The 21,325-nt window shown below is 39.8% G+C and overlaps 1 protein-coding gene across 3 annotated transcripts in view; it reads left to right on the forward strand.

The window, feature by feature from the left end:
• The window catches only part of BTBD3 (BTB domain containing 3), a 33,458-nt gene continuing 12,480 nt past the window's right edge, over positions 348-21,325 (forward strand). Inside the window, exon 1 of one of the 3 annotated variants that reach the window (XM_003134254.5) lies at positions 348-533. The gene's annotated coding sequence lies outside the window, so the exon portion shown is untranslated. The remainder of the gene's footprint in view (positions 534-21,325) is intronic. The other 2 variants (XM_005657665.3, XM_021078053.1) reach the window with 2 other exon arrangements.

Below are 21,325 nucleotides of genomic sequence, written 5' to 3' on the forward strand. Positions count from 1 at the left end.
AGAGAGGTCTGGAATCATTGCTGGAAGAGGAATCCAAAAAATAAATGCAATTCATTCCCCATTACCTGAGGATACCTTGTCCTGCACAAAGGCTCTACCAAAGTAGGTGCTCAATAAATGTTTAACGCATTCATTGACAAGTGATAGAAAGAAAACTGAAGCTTGTGGGGCAAGGGCGAACATGCGGCTCAAGGAAGGGGGAGTTCTGGCTCTCTCCCACCTCCCTACCTTTCACCGGTCCAGGGTCACCACCTACTTCAACACCAGACCCTAGGAAGAGACAAGGAGTGCGCATGCCCCGTATCGACCGGCGCCTCCAGGCGCGTAGCCCACTCGGCCCCGCCCCTCCCGCCACTCGGGCGGGCGGCGCGGCCCCGCGGAGCGTGCCCTGCGTGCGGGTGCCCGCCGAGCCCGCCGGGCGGTGGATCCCCGAGTGCCCGGGCCGGGGCTTGAGGAGCCGGCACCGGGCCGGGGCGGCGAGGGGCGAGCAGCACAGGAGGCAGCAGTGTGTGAGAGGACGAGGACCGCCGGCGGTGAGTGAGGGCGCCCAGGCGAGCGGACGGGCGCCTCCGCGCGTGCGCAGCGTCGGACCGCCGGGCCAGGGGCGCGCTCCCGGCCGCGGGCTGGAGGGGCCAAGCGCGGCTGGGCTGGGACTGGGTCGCCGGCCGGCGTCGGGCCCCGGGATGTAGGGGCTGCTGGATCCCCCACCCCGGTTAGAAAGGCGCTGGCGGCGCGGGCGAGCTTCCTGAGGGGCTCCAAAAGGGACGGTGCCGGCCCCGCGCGGTGGTCCGGGCCCGAGGGCAGGGCCGACTGCAGCTGAGGACCCCGGGGAGGGGCGAGGCGAGTACCTCGGGGCTCCTGCCGGCGGTGCTGGTGCCTGCCCCAGTGCAAGACCCCTGGCGGTGGCCGAGGTCCCAGGAGGGGGCGCGGCCCGGCAGCTTGGGCACCGAGCAGGTGGCGGGGCCGCGCCCCTCGCCCAGGGAGGCGCAGGCTGGAAAAGCCAGCAAACTTCCCTCAAGTAACTTTATTGAGGCGTCTCCTGCAGGGTCCGGGGACGGGGCCCGAGGTGGGGGCCCCGGGACCCCGCACCCCGGCTTCGCCCAGCCCTGGTGGCCACAGGACCCCGGCGAGTGACGGTGGGCTGCGGGTTCGGTTTCCTTCTGGTCCTGGAGCTCGCCCTCCCAAGTTCTTGGCCGGTTCGCTCTTGAAATAGGTGTATGAGTTTGGTGTTTTGGTACGAAGTATGTTTTCTCTCTTGGGAAGAAAAAGGCTTTTATTGCCCGGTCTTTTTTATCTCAAAGAAAGTGTTGTTAGGGCATGCTGGGGACTCCAATTTATCAAGAAAGCTATTGTCCTGTGAATGCTTGGAGAAAGCCGGCTAATTTCTATTATTAGCAGTAAAAAGACAAAGGGGGATAATTGTGCTTTCTTTTTTCTTCTCTCTCTCTCTCTCTTTTTTTTTTTTTTTTTTTTTTTGGTTTACATTTTCTCGTCCGCCTCACCCTATCTTGGAGTACTGTAGTTCGCAAAATTGGCCGCACAAAAAGATCACTGGGGAGTTTTAAAACTCTCGAGCTCAAAATTGCACCCCAGACCAATTAAAACACGTTATGTGTTTTGAAAGTTCCCTTGGCTATTCCAGTGTGCAGCAGAGTTTGGGAACCACTGGTTTAATCTAAGAAAAGTCAAGATTTTAATTTTGCAAAGTAGCATTCAGTTTGTAACTGAGATGAAACTCTAACTTCATTTTCCTGAGTCGGGAAGGACTCACAAAGGGTGGTTTGTTCCTCTCCCTGGGAGGGAGGAAAGCGTCTCTAATGACTCAAACTTTAGCTGAACTATATGATGCGACTCTAGCCTCCAGAACTTTGTTCTTACTGATGTTCTGAATTTCTCTGCGGAGTGTTGAATTTCTTGGTGGTAAGCCCACCTTCTCTGACCCCTGCCGCAGCCTAGGGCCTTGTCTTGGTTTTAACCTCTCAGCCTTCCTCTCCCTCCTCCCCAGGTCCCCTCTTTAACCATCCCCCTACCCCAGATTGTACGGACTCTTTGGGGGTTACAGCACGTTACCATGGCAACTGGTCTTCCAGGGGAAGTGGGCGGGTCCTACCTTTGGTTTTTTGAATAGGACTCTTCCTTTTCTAAAGATTTTGAATCACTCTTTTCACTTCTTGGCTCAGGTAAGGGTGAGCTCTTGCAATTCCACTTTTTCTTTCGAAGTAATTACAGAATTATTTATAGATGTTGTTATATAGAGTGATAATGCTAGAAGCTTCCTCCCCTGAATATTCATTCTTTACCAATCTTTGCACTAAGAACTTGTCTAACAAAGTTCCCAAAGAGGTGGAAATAACTTCAAAAAAGATCCTTTGGGGCACACAGGTCTAAGAATTGTATGCATCATTTGTCTATGTCCGAAGACATATTTGAGAAATTTTAAAAGTGAAATGTAATTCTGTATCCACGCAGAAAAATGTCATTGTCCTCTCGTAAGTTGTTTCGTTCCTAGAAAGTGCTTTGCCATGATTCTTTACAAAAAGTTAAACCACTTGTAATGTTATACTTTAAAATAACAAAGGAAAGGCACAGTTTGTCTGCAGATCCGCCCACTCCTTCAGTTCCCCAACACTCAACACATCCAAAGAAAAATGGTTTTTTTAAAATTGTTCATCCTTTTATGCTCAAAACAGGTACTCTGTAGTCATTCAATTCCAGTCATCTTTCAAGGAACTCCTAAATCTGTTCCCAACAAATAGTTCAGGCATATTTACATGTCTTCAGGCTTTTCTATTTTTTGAAACTTTTAAATTTTTACTGTGTGAATAATAGAATTCGATCAGTCAGTGTGATTCCTAGCATGTATTGGGAGTTGAAGAGGTTCTCTCTTGTGTTATGTGCTAGTTAACTTTTGGTTAATTGGACTATTAAGTTCTGTAAAGCTAATTTTCTCCATTTCAGTGAGAAAAGAATAATGAAAAATCCTCATTCGGTGGCACTTGTAGTTCAGTAGAAATGCTGTGCAGCTAAGGGAGTAAACTCTGACCTTGTATTTTCATTGCACATTTAAAAATTGCAGTCTAAGTCACTGCAGTTTAGAATTTCTATTGTTTCTGTAATTTTTAAACGTTTTAAAATAACAAGCAATTATCTTTGTCGTATATATTTTGGGAATTACCAAAAAAAAATTAAGAAAATAAAAATCACAGTGACATCATCCAGAAATAAACAACTGTTCACAGGACAGTGTACTTCAATTTGTCCCTTTTTTGTCTGCATAAATACGTATTTTAAGCAGAATTGGCATTTTAATTTCATTTGTAGTTTTAAATACTGCCCTCTCACTTGGTATATCACCAGCATCTCCTATGCCCTTAATCTTCTTTGAAAATAAGACTTTTTAATGATGGGTTTGTCATAGTTTGTTTAACTAGTTTTCTCTTGTTTGGCATATTTCCATAGTAGTGTTTGAGAATACAATATTAAACTGGTTTCGAATCCTAGCTTGGCCACTTCCCATCTAAGTGACCTTAATTACCTAATTATTTGATTGTATTTCCTTTATCCGTAGACGGAGGATAACAAGTGTGCTTGCAGCATAGTTTTGGAGCAAGGTCTTCAATAGCATCTGGCAAAGGCAGTAGGTCAGAAAGTAGCAGACACATAGGCGGGGCTGGGGTAAATGCCCTAGTCTGAAGGCCTCACTATCTCTGACTTGCTCAGGCTCGATTTACAGATTTACAGCAGAATTCCTGGGGCAGAGGTGAATTCTTTTATGACTCTTGAGGCCTGTTGCCAAATTGCTTATGCCAAGACGCATTGATTCCCTTGCACACTAAATGGTCTTTACATAGTTTCAGCACTTCAGTGTTTATTCTTTCCTAAATTTTCTATAAAAATATGGTCTTATTTTAATTTCTGTCTTTTGGTAACTAGTAAAATTACTAATTTATGTTTGTTTTAACTTTTGAGATTTGTCTATGCAGGTACTTTGCCCATTTTATTCTTTTTTTTTTTTTGTCTTTTGTCTTTTTGTTGTTGTTGTTGTTGTTGCTATTTCTTGGGCCGCTCCCACGGCATATGGAGGTTCCCAGGCTAGGGGTCAAATCGGAGCTGTAGCCACCGGCCTACGCCAGAGCCACAGCAACTCGGGATCCAAGCCACGTCTGCAACCTACACCACAGCTCACGGCAACGCCGGATCGTCAACCCACTGAGCAAGGGCAGGGACCAAACCCGCAACCTCATGGTTCCTAGTCGGATTCATTAACCACTGCGCCACAACGGGAACTCCCCATTTTATTCTTAATTGATGATTTTAAAACAGATTTAAAATAATCTGTTTAATATAAAGAGTATTGTGCCTTTATGAAATGTGTAGTTTTTTTTTTTCCTCTGTGACTTATTAATTGTCTTAATTTACATAATGGTGTTTTCCAAACAAGATATATATTCAAATCTATCTTGTCTTTCTTTAATGAGTTTTCCTTGTAAATATTTATGTTTGGAAAAACCAGAGGTGAGTAAATGGGAAAAAAAAAAGTAGGAAATATATTAGATTTTATCATTCTGTATTAGCACATGGGCATGAATTGTCTTACAGTACCTCTTCCTCCTGAGCCAGCGCCTTCTACCTGCACCATCTGTTAGACAGCCCATGCTTTCCTCATTGGGTAGTGGTCTTTATTAAGTTCTTGACTAGCTTTTGGGTCTAATTCTGTTTTAGATCTTACTCATCTGTCATTGATCTCTAATCTTAATAGTAAATTGTTTTACTTGTACATTTAGAATCTATAGAAATACCTGGTAGAGCTAACTCACTCTTTAAAAAAATCAAATTATATTCATCTTTCTTTTCAGATAAAGATTATTAACTTATCTTTATTTTAAAATTAATACATGCACATAATTAAAATCTAAGAGCACTAAAACACTTGTGTAAAATCAGTGATCCCCTCTCCCATCCCCTTAGTCTCCCTCCTCAGTGGCCACCTTTTGACAATAACAGTTCCTTTTGAGTTAATCTCTGGGGCCACACGTAAGGTTTTTTCCTCTTGAGTTGCTCAGGGAGTGGTCTTCCGGCGGCAGGACCCTGCACTGAGGAAGCATCCAGCTGCATGTGTCCGGGAGGCATCTGGCTAGAGTCTTAGCATCCTCTTTGTAATGAGGCACTTTGGGGAAGGTGATGGTGTTCTCTGTCTCACAGTTTTCACTGTTGTATCTACTCTCCAAGCATCAACCTCCAGTCTTGCTGGGCTCAGGGACTTGGGCCAGAGCAGTACAGCAAGAGGGTGGGAAGGGCTCTGGGAAGCAGGGCTTCTTAGACAACTTTACTAACCTTATTTTAGTCCCCTACCCATTCACCTTGAGTTTTGCAGCAAACTGAAGGGCTTCTCAGCTTTCCCCACTGGTGGTGTAGCATTTCAGTCTCAGGTCAGCTAAGTTGCTATTTGTCTGTCTATCTGCTTTCCACTTTGATGATTTTGTTGTAATTTCCATTATAGTTCTTTACATCCTTGGGCCTCTGTCTTCTGAAAAGATCTCTTTACTGCCATTTTGTGGAGTTTAGAGAGAGAATGTGCTTGAATGTTTTGTTAAACCTGCCATTTTAACCTGGAAGACTCTGCAGATTGATTTTTAGAACTAAAAAGTGTCCAGTTTATTTTGATTCTTTGTCTAATGTCATCACATAGAGTAGTCAGTGTTTCTCTTAAGGGACATTAAAAGTTATGCTGACCTTCTCTCTCTTAACAGAAGTGCTATTTGTTTGTTTAATCTTTATGTAAGTCCTAATATTTCTTGTTAAGATTCTTCTTGGATAGTTATGTTTTTGTTGCTGTCGTGATGGGTTCTTCAAGTTGGCTATTGTTGGTATAAGATGGCTGTTGAGTTTTGTGCCTTTATTTTATAGTTGGCTCTTATTGTAAGAGCTTTGCAGTTTATTCTCTTGGGTATCCTAGTTATATAATCAGTTATATATAATGACACTTGTGTCTACTTCTTTCTAATAATTATACCTTTTATTTTAGTTTTGTGGCATGCTGCACTAGTATTAGCATTCTGAAACATAAAATACTTCTGGAACATTATCAAATAGTAAAGCAATATATTGGCTTTTGGTTTATCATAATTCTTCATAAAGACAAAGGAAATCCATCCTTTAATTTCCAATTCACCTAGAGTTTTTGTTGTTGGGTGTTTTTGATTTTAGTTTTAGGTGGTGGTTTTGTTTGTTTGTTTTTCTTTGAGGGATAGGAATTGAATATTAGCAAATTACCATTAGCAGCTACAGTTTAGTTAGCACTGGTATTTCCTAACACATCTACTGCCTTAAGTCCCAAATATTAAATTGGATAAATCTTCTTTTTGAATAATCCTTTAGAAAAATGAATTCATGACAAAATTAAAAGATAACATATTCAATGCATATTTATGTCTTCTGTAGTGAAGCTGAGTGAGATACAGTCACCAGGGTTTTTTCAAAAGAAAATATTATAAATTGCCAATTTCAGCAATCAGTTCGCATATTTATCTATTGGCAGCATTTGATATAATTGCTCATTCCCCCTTTTCTTTAGGGCCGCACCCATGGCATCTGTGGGATCCCAGGCTAGGGGTCTCATTGGAGCTGTAGCCACGGACCTACACCACAGCCACACAGCCACGTCAGATCCGAGCCACGTTTGCGACCTACACCACAGCTCACAGCAATAGCGGATCCTCAACCCACTGAGCAAGGCCAGTATTCCCTCTTTTTTGATTTGACTTTCTTCATTTGATTTTGAGGACACCACAGTTTCCTGCTTTTCCTCCTATACCCCTATTGTCCTTTTCAGTCATTTAAAAAATTTTGTGCATTTTTTTCTTTTTTCTCACACCAGCCTGTTAATTTTGAATGCTTCAGGGCTCAGCTGTTATAGGATTCTTGTCACAAACAGTTGTAAGACTTTAATAAAATACCATGTAGCTCCTTACGACTTGCAAATGTTTATTTCCAGCTTGGGTAGCTCTCTTAAACTCCTGTTGCATATATCCAACTCCTTTTTTGACTTCTTCACTTGAATATTGAAAAGTCTTCAGTTTTATGGACTAATATGGAATTTCTGATCTTCCCTGCAAACCTGCTCTCTCTGTAGCTGCTCCATTTTGGTGGGAGATAGCTCTATTTTTTAGGTTATTCAACCCAGAAACCTTGGAATCATCCTGACTCTTCTCTTTCTCTCCCACTCTATATCCAGGGTGTTAGCAGTTCCTGCTGCCTTATCTTCAAAATGTATCCAGGATCCTGTCTTTGAAATAAATCCAGGAGTTCAACCCCTTTTCCTGCCTCTACTGTGAGCACCTTTGTCCCGGTCTCCAACACCTGTTGCATGGATGGTTTCAGTGGCCTCTCCTTTCTCCTTCGCTGACTTCGTTTTAATGTTACCAGCATAATAACCAGAGTGATCTTTTTAAAATATAGGTCAGATATGCTTAAAACCCTCCACTGTCTTTTCATGTCACTCAGAATAAAAGTCAGATTCCTCATGATTCACAAAGCCCGTCATATTCTGGGTACCATGAACTCTGACCTCATCCCCACTCCTCTCCCTCTGCTGCTGTCCATTCCAGCCATCCTTACCTCCTTGCTGATCCTGAAACATACTGGGAATATTCCCGCTTTTAGGTCTTTGTGCTGGATTTCCCCTCTGCCTGTAATATTTCCTCCCCAGATATATTCATGGCCAGCTGCCTCACCTCCTTCACTAAACTGTCACCTCCTCAGTGATGTCTACCCTATTTACAGTTGCAAACTATTCCCTGTATCTCTCTTGCAGTGCTTTATGTTCTCTTTTTCTGTAGCATCTGTTACCTTCCAGATGACTATATGTCTTATTTATTGTGTGTTTATTTTTGGAGAATTGTCTCTTTCCCCACCCTACTAGACAGTAAGTTACATGTGGGCAGTTATTTTATATGTCTTCAATAATGTGCCCCAACTGTCTGGTACATAGAAGGGGGTCAGTAAATGTCTTTCCAATAAATGGATATAGTCTGCCTTATCTTTTTCGAGTAAATTTCTTATAAAGCAGTGTAGTCTTTCGGCATCTGTGGATACAGCATTGGTGATTTACCATCTCACCAGCAAGGGAGAAGTTGAAGACTGTGTATAATTGATATGAATACAGTAATACAGAGAGTGATTATGAGGATTAAATAGGATGATGTCTCTAAAGTGCTAAACTGTGCCGTTGTGTTCAGGAACAGGTCTCTTAACTGTCAGAGAGCCTAGCCAACTGCCTCCATTCACATTTGAATGATGTGGGTTGAATTCTACTAGAACCTACTCTCTTTGGATTTCAGTTTTTAATCCAGGTGGGCAGTGACCTCAAAATACCAGGAGCCTGAACTCCCTGGTAGATAATCAGTGATGTTCTATTCCTTGATTTCTTCTTTAAGCCATCCATCTGTTAAAGTGGAATGCAACCACTTGTTTTTCTTCTTTTGTACTTCCTTGCTGTTCAGACCATCTCCCCATCTCAGTCCCCTTTAAATCCTTTCTCCTCTGAGCTTCTAGCTGAAGTAAGTTCTTTTATAAGGTGATTTTGAAATCCTTGAGAGCCACAGAGAAGCACCTAGTTGAACATGATATTAAACCCACAAAATCAAAGGGTCTCAGTCCTTGGCCCTCAGTTTTCCTGATGAGTGTGCACTGCAGTCATCCCTGCAGCAGTCATGAGAGAGTCGTTCTGAAGTTTTGCTTATGGAATTTCTAGTCTCTTTTGTGTCCTTCAAACCTGAGAATATCTCAGAAACATCAGATTCCCTCTCTTTTGATAGAACAAGAAATATTTGTATTTCTGAAACATACTAGGAATATTCCTGAAACATACTAGGAATATTTGTACTATTGCAGTTGCTGTGCAGATAAGTGGAGTCATGTGCAAGAAAAAAGATAATTATTTCAGAGACCATGTAGGTAGTCAAAGAATAAACAATAACCCCAAACCATAATTTATATATCTGTGGAACTGCATAAACCCCATATCAGTAACCTAAACACAAAAATGTGAACATTTTCTTCAATTTTTGTTTTTTCTCCAAACATAATCTAGTTCCTTATTATTATTCTTTAACCTCCTGAAGTTTTCCTACTAGTATAGGAGCAAGGTGTAAACACTTTGGCCACGGTCACCATACGTACTAGAAATAAAATTTCAGAAGCACCATTGTTCTGAATGCATCTATCCAATGAATTTGCCTTGCCGTTGATTCTCAGACTGATATTCTGTTTGGATTTTGCTAGTGTGAAGATTCATTCTTCAAGAAATATTACTGTTACAGTTTATTTAGAACCCTGAACAGTCAGTACTGTTGACCAAGGCTGAGTGGAAAGCATTGAAGATTGACCTGCCTTTCTGTTGCTGAATTGTGAAATATCCCTTAGGTTAGGCTAAAACTAAATTTTAAAACACACCTTGTTTTTATAGTTCTACAGCTGGGCAGGAGACCTGTGTAAGCATTTGTTTCCTTTGTGAAGGTTTTATTTATTATTATTTTTTTAATTGCCACCTTTTCTTATATTTTCAGTTTTTTGGAAGTGGTGATCTTGCCTACCCAGCACCAGCAAATGCACCTACTCTGTAGAGAGGGGCTGATTTTAGCCTTCAGCTGTTATATTTTAGGTCTCTGGAAAGACAAGGGATTACACCTAGACTGCCACCTATTTTCATGCCTTTGGTTGTGGAAGGTTAAGTAGAAAGTCGAGTATAAAATATACTTAGATGTGTTATTGGAGGCTTATTAGGGAATGATCTACATTCCTAGAAAGTCTAGAAAATGATAAAATTTTTGAGATTATAGCAGGCCTTTCTTCTTAAAATAATCTCACTGTTCACATTAAAAATGGTGACAAGCTGCCTCGAAGCACCTCCTGCTCCAGATGCAGGTTCAGTCACCAAACAGCTGTGCTGGCTATTGCTTCCTCTGTTGCATAGCTCTTCCCCTTCCTCCTCCTGTAAGATACCCATCCTGGCAGGGGTGCATCTCAGAGTGCTCTTTCCCCTCCTGCAGTTTCTTCCCTCAGGCCTCCTATAGCCTCAGGAGATGAGGTGAACAGGTGCTAGGAGCTGGCCCCTGCTGTTGGAATGGGCAGTCACTGTCACTTCTCCCTGCACAGTCTCTCTCCTGCCAACTCTCCCCGCACCCCAGAGGATTACAGCGCATATTTCAATAAGCACTGTAGAACTTCTTCATGGGAATCAGTAGATTTTCTAGTTAACATACTATTCAATGAGTGCTTCTTTGGAACCTATGGGATCAGCCCATACTTTCCTGAAGTTCTAGGTTACTTTATTATCTACTTTCTCCTGTCAGTGCCATGAAAGACTCCTCAAAATGCCAAAATCAGTCCTGAACTCTCGGCCAGGACACAGCTCCCTTTGCATATTCTCAAACTCATCACCCTTGATGTACTCTACCAGGTGGTTGTTGGTTAAGGATCTCAATACCTAATGGTGTGTGGGTTGGGTTATAGGAAAATCAGATGCCCATGATCAGGTCAACCTGTATTTTTTTTTCTTTTTTTTTTTTCTTTTTTTTTTTTTTTTTTTTTTTTTTTTTTTTTTGTCTTTTGTTGTTGTTGCTATTTCTTGGGCCACTCCCGTGGCATATGGAGGTTCCCAGGCTAGGGGTTGAATCGGAGCTGTAGCCACTGGCCTACACCAGAGCCACAGCAACGCGGGATCCGAGCCGCGTCTGCAACCTACACCACAGCTCACAGCAACGCCGGATCGTTAACCCACTGAGCAAGGGCAGGGACCGAACCCGCAACCTCATGGTTCCTAGTCAGATTCGTTAACCACTGCGCCACGACGGGAACTCCTCAACCTGTATTTTTGATTTTACAATCTCTCTATAGTAATCTATAGTTACCGAATGTAAGGTGATCTGGAGGATCATAAACCTACTAACATGCACAACATCTAAAATCTTAAGAGTGAAGCTGGGGAAGTGTTAGAACATCAGCTCTTTAGTAAAAGGCAGTTTTTAAATGAAAAGTCACTGCTAGTAGATTAAGTATTTCCTTTGTGTGGACTTTGCAAACTCAACCTAAATGTTATTTCCAACAGACTATTTTCTACTAATATAGAGAAAGATTTTGATATTACATGGTATCAAGTACTCTATATAGAAAGATTGCAGTGGTATGAGGGTAGGCAGGTTCTGCCAAATGTGGGTCTCTAAATGAAGGGAGAAAGTGAAAAACAGATTCTCTTAAATACAGCACTGTGCTTATCTTAGAGGAACAGCAGAGGTTATTACTTCTGATTCTCCTAAGGAAGTATGGTGTAGAAGAGAGCAAATTATCAGAGAGAGAAACTTGCTTCTTTCTTGCTGGTTTGTGTGAAGCTCCTAGAGGCAGTTGTCTGCTCTAAGTCCATTTTAAGTTTTTCTCTTAAGGTCTTCAAAGAAGATATCAATTGTATTTGAATTTTCTGAGATTGGGGCAAAGATAAGGTGCCACACAGTGTCATAGAACAAGTAGAATATTAGTTCCTTGACTGCTGTTAATTTTTTTGTGATGGAGATTGTCATTCTGTTTTGTGTCCTCCATTCTGTTTACCTATGTCCAAGAAAGTTGTTGAGAATTATGCTCTGAGAAATAGCTATTATTTTCTACAAGAGTAGAACCAAAAAGCAGATATATGTAAAAACCTGGCTCTGATCACTTAGTTTTTTTTTTTTTTTTTTTTTTTTTTTTTTTTTTTTTTTTTTTTTAAGAATCTCTGTTAAAAACCACTAGTAACTTACCACCAATCACGCTTACACTAAAACCCAAACTTCTTATGGTGCCAGATGCACGTTAGTGGTTCTTACACTTTTTGGTCTCAGGAATCATACTCTTGAATATTTCAAGCCTAAAGAACTGTTGTTTATAGAGGTTATATCTATTGAGATGTACTGTAATAGAAATGAAAACAAAGAACATTTAAGAATATTTATTTGTTAAAAAATAAGTGTTTTGATTGAAGCATATCAAGAAAATCTGGCCACACAGACATATAGTTGGAAAAGGAGGGAGTATTTTAATAGTCTTTTCAGACAGTGGTGGATATTGTATGATACCTCATCAAAATTTGAATAGTAGTTTCTTAAAGGTCAATTCCCATGTGGAATCTAAAACCATCAGTAAACTTTTTGTACTCATTTTATACTAAAATCCATTAGCTTGTCTCATACTTTGAGTGGACCTTTTATTCATGCATGATTCTGTAATCTAATTGCATTGTTTTTAGAAAACATTGGTTCACTGAGTTGTGCAAATCTTTAAAATGTTGGCATGTTTCATTATATCATACCAAAAAGTTACATGTATTTAATATCACCAGTCTTATCAAAAACAATCTTTAAGAGGTCTTTACCAGTCTTAGGAAGCTGTCGGCCTCGTGGTGGCATAATCAAGATTTCCAAAATTCTAACTTTGGCTTGAAAATTTGAATTTTTTCATTGGCAATAAATACCAGTTTTCCTTGAAGTGACAGGCACATTTCATTCATTTTTAAGAAAATGTCTGCTAAATACTTAAGTGTGAATAAGCATACTTTGCATATTTTCTCAAGTGCAGTGGTGTTCCATGAAAAGAGTGGCTTGGTTCAGCTCTCACACAGTGCTCGAGTATTTTTTTTTTCTTCAAGGCAGCCATTCTGTTTTAGTTTCACCAGAAATGATTTAAGCATACTTCCCATTTCATCACATAGAACATTACGAGAATGTGTACTCAAGGATTGAGATTTAATAAAATCAACAGTTTTACTGCTGCATCTCCTACAAATTCTCCATGAAATAGTTACCTTGATTATGGCAAAGGAATGCACAGTAGCTAATCTGCATTAACTCAAGCTGTTTTGTCACTGTCCCTAAACCCCAGGAGTGACTGGGGAGGCATGGGGAAAGCAAGGCCACTAGACAGGTCTGGAAAAAAGTCCCTGGCTGTGGATGGGTCCTAATATGTTTGAGGCTCCCTTTCCGTTTGGAGCAGATGCTTCCTCCTATGTGGGCTTTTGATTATGCATCACCACTGCCAGATATCACTGGAGGTTTCAGAGGGTTTCAGTCACTGCACCTACATCAAGTACTTTCTGAACCAGTGTGGTTTAAAACTGCTTAAAATACTTACTACTTTAAAATCATACGCACTTTAACCAACAGGCGCAGAGCATTGTTTACTTCTTCCCACCTTCCAAAAAATAACTTTTATAACCAGCTGAACTTGTTCGTTATTTAGAAATTCAAGCCATATTTTTTGCCAACACACAATTTAAACCATAGCTTTTTAAAGGTTTGTTTACATCATCAACCGTAGTAATGATTTTAAGTCATTGCTGGTGCTAAGTTTCCTTTCATAAACACACCAGCTCAGCAAGAGACTTTCCAGCCATGGCTAGGATATGCAGCTCTTCCACTAGTAATACTACCATTTCCATTTATTCTTAACTCCAATTAATGTATGATAATATATACACGGAAGTTGAGAATTTTTAATTTTTGGGGAGGGAATCGAACGCTCCAGATCTTTGTAAAGTGTGTCACCTAACACTTCGGATCTTAGTAAAGTATGTCATAGAGATGCACACGTGCTAAGAAGTGCATTTTTCTGCTTGTGCTCTGCAGTAATCTGAAATTTGACATTGCCCATCTCTAGCAGTGTGGTTTGTTTTCAGAGTAGGGGTGAGTTTCTAGACTGTTCATATACTTAGCTCTGTACACACAAGCCTCTTTTATTACTGTTTGAAGATTGGGTGTGTCTAATGTAGTGGAAATTTATCCATTCAGCGTTACGTACAGACGAAACACATTTCAAAGCCACATATAAAAGTCTTTTTAATTATCCATTTTTAAAAGATTATTCATATGACTGCTTTCTTCCTTTCATGTGAATTGCTGAGAATTTATTATCCTTTCTAGTTCATTAAATCAACGCCAGACCATAAATTGAGACTAGTTGATAAAGGCAGCTTTGTCCTGGTAACTGAGCCTTGCTCTTGTTAACCCACACTTCTCTTTGAGTAGGTGAATATCTGTATTACATGAAATTTTAATTTGTAATGAAGCAAAGCCTTGCTCTGAGCACATGTGGGGACCTGCTTTAAGTGGAGCTTTAGTATTTTCAGTTGGACTAGCTGCTTGATGAATGCAGTGTTATAAAACCACATTTGTGCTGAGACATGTTTGGAAGCCTCAAGACACAGCTCACAGATGTCTCGGCTTTTTACCACTGTACTTTGTGTAAACCTGCATCTTAGACAGCTGGAAACTTCATAACCCTCTGTTTCAGACCATTTTAGCCCAGGACCAGCTACATTCCACAGTGCACTCTGCAGTTCTAAATGGACTTGGAAGTGCTAGACCTACTTCATCCTTCTAATTAAGTAATGATTGAAAGCCAGGTGTGGGTGTGGTGCTGTTCACTCTTGTTGGGAGGAATGGAGAGAAGGCCCTCTGAGAGCTCCTCTAATCAGACCACCTAAGGCAGGACAGAATGTGAGAAAGTGTGGCATTCAGAGTCTGAGTCTCCTTGCTGAGTTGTCTGTGGACTGCATTGTGAAGGATGGATTGGCCTCCGAAAGGTGGGCTGTGAGGAAGAAAGGGCAGTGAGCCTGGCAGGTAGCAGTGAGCTCATTTCAGTTTGGGAGTAGTCTTGTTTGCAAGGTAAGTGAATGAAGGGGTCAAGTCACGGAGCTTGGAGGCATTACAAACTGTGTGCTTCCTCTCACTGAGAAAGATGAGACAGAATTTCTTGGTTTTTTTTTTTTTTTCCTCCCCCGGGTAGGTGATTGGTTTGTGCTCCCAGCATGCTGGTGCAATAGGGGAGACCATGGTACGTACCATCAGTGTTTCACATGGTAACCTCTTTAGGAGTGGCGCAGAGTTAGTTGCTTAAGAATTGGCCAGATTCCACTTAATAAGTAAGTATCCCTTTTCATTTCCTTTGTATGCCATATTTAAAATTTTATGAGAGTGTTACATAAGGAAATACTGACATCAACCAGGTCTCCTGTACTGAACTCAGTGGATCATGTCATCCCTTAGCTGACTAGTCAAATGCTTATGCAGAGACTTGACTTGTATACAGTTTGATGACCATTTTCAGAGTGTCAAGCTCTTCCTTGATTTGGTTCCTGTAATCATCCTCACTGTGGATTTTGTATGAGTCCATGCAGTTCTTGACTATGGTGAAATGGTTGCTTCTCTGTGTGATACTTAAAAAAAAAGGAAGCACTAACAGTCGCATTGCCACTTTTTGAAGATGTATTTTGACTTGAATGCTTTTAATCTGTTCATTATAGTTAAGATACACATGTAAATACTGTCTGTTTATTGTTATGTGATGCAGAGATTGGGGAAACTCAAATTTGAGAACATATTTTCATGAATAGTCTTGACTTTCCAAGTGAGACTTACTTTAACATTATTTTATGAGCAATTAAATTATTTTATTCTATACCACTGGGCAGTTCAAGTACTGACCTACTTATACAGTAGCTCTTAATTAAAAAAAAAAAAAGAATTTGCTGAATAAGTTATTAGAATACAGAATAGAATTTTTATTTGAAATACCCTACTTTCTTAGTTCTGACACATGCAATGAAACTGTGTATAGAAACCTCTCTCAATTTTTATTCTGATTAGAACAGCATGAGAAATGGAAGCAACAAGGAGTACTTTATCAGTGCCAAATTATTATTTCCTGCAGCAAAAGGTGGCAGTCTTTGAATGTTACTTGGTGTTGATACAGTTAAAGTTATGCCAACATTGATGGTATAGTGTGCCTTTATAGTGTGGCCTTCACCACAGTCATGGGGAATTGTAGACTTTAAAGCTAATTAAAAGTAGCATAAAACATATTTTTTAAATTTGGATTTAAAACAGAACAGATTTTACTTTGAGTTTTTGCCAGAAGCTGATTTCTATAATAACCCTTCGTCACAGGCTTTTAATTCTACTTGGATTTTTTGTTAGATGATATTTTTGAGACTCAGTTTAGAAATGTATATGCTTTTTTTCATTTTTTCATTTGGTGGTCTCCCGACAAGATATGCTAAAAATTGGTCATGAAGATGCCTTGTAATTTCAAATGTATTTGTGTTTTACTGAGGCACAGCTTCTTTCAGTGTAACAGATCTCTTATTTTTAGATCTTGTATTGTTTGCTTAAAATAGCTATATTTCATTCTAGTCACATACGTTGCAGAAACGAAGGAAAGCATTTCATTAAATAGTAATTAATTGAGGCCCTTGTGTATTGTGATGGTCAAAACACAGAATTGGTAACTAGTCTTTTCTATATGGTTTTACTAAAACAGAAATGAAAGGCTTTTTTTTGTTTTGTTTTTATTTTTGTTTTTTTCTGGCCTTGCCTTTACTAAAACTATCCAGCTCATTTTACAGTGCTGCAGTTTTTTAATCTAAAGTAATGTGTACTGTTCCTTCAGGTGTTTGGGTGGTAGTTCATTGAGGGAAAGTAGATCAGTGCTCCTGTCTACGCATCCTTGAGTGTCTGAGAGCAAAAGCATGGTGAGGTGACTTGTGTTCAGAGATCTTGTTTTATCTTGCAGAGCTTTTCTGCTAAGTTGTGAACATTAAGGAATTTGGTTTGTGACATGTTACCTGTTAATAATCAGTACTGATACACAATATGTGATGGTTTGAGGTTGTCTGGATTTTTCTTCCTGTTCCATGTGCTCATTGGAAAAGGGTGACTTTGACAAATAAAGCCAGACATTCTTTGCTGTAGTACATAAGTGAAGAGGACCTTTAGATTTAAGTGATCTGATTGTGGAGATGTTTTGGGTTATTATCTCCCTAATACTAGAAAAAATATACCAGCCAAAGTAAAAAAAGTATTTTCTTTGACTAGAAACACATTATTTTCCTCCTCTGTCCACTCAAGCCAACAACCAACCTAGAGAAGTCCGAAACAGTGGTTGAGCCGAGTCATTCAAACTAGCATTTATAGTAGGATTTATGTTCCCTGTTGGATAGGAACAGCCTCCCTTCAGGCCTTCTCAGAAGATACCTCCTGAGGCCTGATTATACTTTTCTTGGATAAATTGTTTTCAGGTACCTAGGAGAAAGTCATACATATAATAAGGTCACTGTAATATGATAATAACATTTCTCCCTCTTAAAACTAACATTTCAAAATAAAGTCTATTTGTTTGAAAATTATTAATAACTTCAAAAAAGTCATTTAGCTCCAGGTTTAACCTGTGCATAACATTGTTGTAAGTTAATAAACCTTTTTTTTTTTTCTTTTTAGCCTGCTGGGCAGCATATGGAGTTCCTGAGTCAGGGCTCAGATGCAAGCTGCAGTTGCAACCTAAGCCACAGCTGTGGCAATGCTGATTCCTTAACCCACTGTGCTGGGTGGGGGATTGAACCTGTGTTTCAGGGCTCCCAAGATGCTGCCGATCCCATCGTGCCACAGCAGGAACTCCATAAGTTAATAAATCTTTGGAGTTGCTGTCATGGCGCAGCAGAAACGAATCTGACTAGGCATGAGGTTGTGGCTTCGATCCCTGGCCTTGCTTAGCGGGTTAAGGATCCGGAGTTGCCATGAGCTGTGGTGTAGGACCTGGCATTGCTGTGGATGGGCATAGGCTGGCAGTTGTAGCTCCAATTAGATCCCTAGCCTGGGAACTTCCATATGCCGTGAGTGCGGCCCTAAAAAGACAAAAAAAAAAAAAAAAAAAAAAAAGTCTTTTATTGATGGCTGGGTAAAATATCTTTAGCAAATATTACCCAGAGAGAATAGGCTTCTGTTAACCAGTTTTGTGTACATGTATAGTTCTGTGCTATGAGAACATGCTAGAAATACACTGTATTAATGCTGGAACTCCTACCAGTCCTGGCAATGGAAATTCTCATTTTGGAATTTCCATCTGAACTTTCTACCATATCATTGGTTGTCATAGTAGCAGTCTCAACTGAGAATTGTGATTATATACTTGATCAAAGGGCTACTTGATGAAAGTTCAATTATTCTCATGTAGTTAAGCCAGGATTCTGAGCTGTCATCTTGCCTGGTTAGGAGAATAATTAACCAACCTAAATTAGAAAGCCCCTTTTTTCTGTTGGATTATGTATATTTTTGCCTTATTTCACTGATTGTGAGGTGCTATCAGCTGTAAGACATGCATTTATTTTATGTACCAACAAGAAGATGGGGGCTAAAGTTATACTCATAAGATTGCCATCAATTATAAGAAACAACCCAATTTCAGAGATGTTAATGTATAGAGGGGGATAAAAAGGAATCTTATGATCAATAAAATGTGGAATACAGACACAGTTTTTAGTTGGGTTTTCTTCACTAAAATGTGAAGAAAACTACATTAAATAAATCATTATTTCTGCCAAACATTATACAAATTCTTTAACTCTAGAAATCAAGAATTGGCAAAGATAGATTATGTAGTCAATACTTTTACACATGAGGAAACTTAATATGAGACCATTAGAGTATATGAAAATTAGCAATTGATTACCTTATTTACCTAAACTTTACAAAAGAGTTCATAGTAGTATTCTTTTAAATGCTTATCTTTAATGAGTATCTCATATGGTACATTTATATATTTTTTATGTAATTATAATTTTCTAAATTTTATATAATCTTTTCAGGATCACTTCATTTAACATTTGATGGAGAGTGATTTGGCATTTAGATGGGTTGTTTAATAGTTCAAACAAGGTACACACAGACACAACTATAATCATCAAATAACCATGGTGAACACTATATGAAACTTTAAAATAATCATTGTTCCTGTCTTCAAAGAATTGCCATGTTCTACCTTTGGGCATTTTTTCCAAATGTAAGAACAATTTAAGGTTCACCAGAACTGTGTAGTGAAGAGGAAATGACTTAGTGAAACAGCCCATGAGCCTCATCCTGCCAGCCAGCACTGAGGCAGGTCTTGCCCAAGCGTTTGTCTTAGTTATCATCACTCCTGGTGCTAGAATTCAGGTTGGGTCATTGTTGAGAGGTCAAATTGAGTTGCTAGTGTAGACATTGCCAGGTGGCTCTGAACTTGGAGCTTCGGGCTCTCTCAAGAGGTGGGTATAGCTGTGTATTCACCAGCCGGTGGCCTCTAAGTTCAGTGGACATGAGTGTGGATTCCAGGTGCACAGTCAGGCATTGGATGGGACCTGATCTCAGAGCACAACATAGATCATGATTATTGAACCTTACCTGCAAAATCTGAACAAGATCCACAGCAGCTCCAGACCTGCTTGGTGGTGCTGGAAGTAACCTGTAGGTGGATGAAGTGTCAGTAGCTGTGAAGCCGTGAGGATTACAGGACCAAGAGCCAGATTAATCTTTGTAATTTCGTGGTTTGGAAGATTATATCACAAATATTTCCTGTTTTGGGTAGGATTGTTACTAATAGTGGAAGTTTACCTATGCAGAATGTTTTCAGTTTTTATTAAAGTGCTTTCACACACGTACAATCTTGCCTTCATGATGAACCTGAAAAGGGTGAGCTGGGTACAATGACCCCATTTGGCAGATGAGGAGGATGAAGTTCACAGATTTTTAAGTAATAACCTTAAGTTGCTCTTTATTGGCTCTTACTTTTTTCACCCTACCATGCAGCCAATGCTTGACTCCATATTTATTTCCAAATTTAGCTCACATATAGTCTGATTTCCAATGGCTGCTGCTCTCTTTAGGGACTGCTAACATTTTGTCACTTAATCTTTTCTACCTCCCAAATCACAAGCATAACTTTTGCTCAGTATTGAAGGGAAAGGTAAGACCAAATATTGTTCCATCATAATATATCTGGTTACATTACTCTCCTCTGTTTTGTTCTGTAAGTGTCCACCCTACCTCGTTTAAACCTCAGTTAGCTTCCCTGCTATAGCCGTTTAGATATCTGGTAGTGAACCAAATACAAGTTCAGACAAGGACTGTAGGGTTAGAGCAAGTTAAACAAGAGTTGCCAGCATTGTTAGTTGTTGACATAGGATTTGTTGGTGTTAAGGAATGGCTGGTTTTCTGACCTTCATTTTACCGGGAGAGCCTCTTGTGTTCTTGAGCAGCTTCCTCATGACTGCTGAGTTCTTATGTTCCTTCCCGATACAGTTCCTTTCCATTTCTTTCCAGAAAGTATCCTTCTGGCAGTTACCTCCTGCAGGGTACAGAGCATATATATATGTTCATGGCTTTCATGTCTATAAATTTGCACATGTATTTTTCTTTTAAAATAGATGAGAAGTATGAAAATAAAGCATTATGTAAAGATGTGGGGTAATTACTGTGGGTGAAAGTTAGAGTGAATGGAACAGACAGAATTAAGCACAGAGTCAGGAAATCTGCGTTCTAGTCCAGACATTGCCCCACAACCTAATTGTGGACTTTGCATAAAACCCTTAATCTTCTGGACCCCTAGTTACCTTATCTGTGGGACACAGTTGCATTCAGTAAATGATTTCCACAGTCCCTTTTAGTTCCAAACCTCACTCAAGTCCCCCAAACTGAATAAGATTCTACTAAATAAAGGTAGGATGTCTGACAAACCTTCCACTGGTGAAGAGGATCATCTCCGTGAGCTTAAATTCTGTCCATAACTTTGTTATTATTGGGAATTGAATGGAAAATGATAAAGGTGATTGAACTTTCTGGCAATTATAAAATTATCTGAAATCTACTACTATTAGCTAACCATTTAAACTTGGTTCCTAATCTTATTCACCATTGCATGCCTGCCACCTAATAATACTACACGTTGTATTTTGAGAATACTGTCATAAAAGATTGATGGGCTTCTTGAGTTGACCTGTTTATTTACTTTATTAGGGCAAATTAACCATGTCTCAGCAGCTTTAAAATTCAGGACATGTAGGAACAAGCAATGTACTAGTCAGAAAGAAATATTAGAGGTGAAATTTAACAGCAGATGATAGACTAGTATCCTTTATTCTTCAACCCAGTAAGTGAGTTTTCTGGGTTACAGATTCAATAGATGGGGTTTTAACTATTTCTATTTAATTTAGGGGAGGGGTTAAGAAGCCATAATTTGTGTTTAATGAGATAGACTATAGAAATGAGAGCAGAAGACAAAAGTGATACAATGAATATTTTGAATATTCATGTTAATCTGAGGTTTCTGAAACATTTTATTGTATTCTACATAATGGATTACTCTGAAAGACAGCCATAGCTTCTCTTTGCAGAAAAATTAATGCAAACTTCCAAGTTTGCATACTTTTTGAGGGGTTTCATGAGTTTCTTTAAGTGGATGCAATTTTACCTTCTTCCTCATCGAGTGGTCCAAATTC

This window comes from Sus scrofa, chromosome 17 (genome assembly GCF_000003025.6).
Source record: "Sus scrofa isolate TJ Tabasco breed Duroc chromosome 17, Sscrofa11.1, whole genome shotgun sequence".
NCBI lineage: Eukaryota > Metazoa > Chordata > Mammalia > Artiodactyla > Suidae > Sus > Sus scrofa.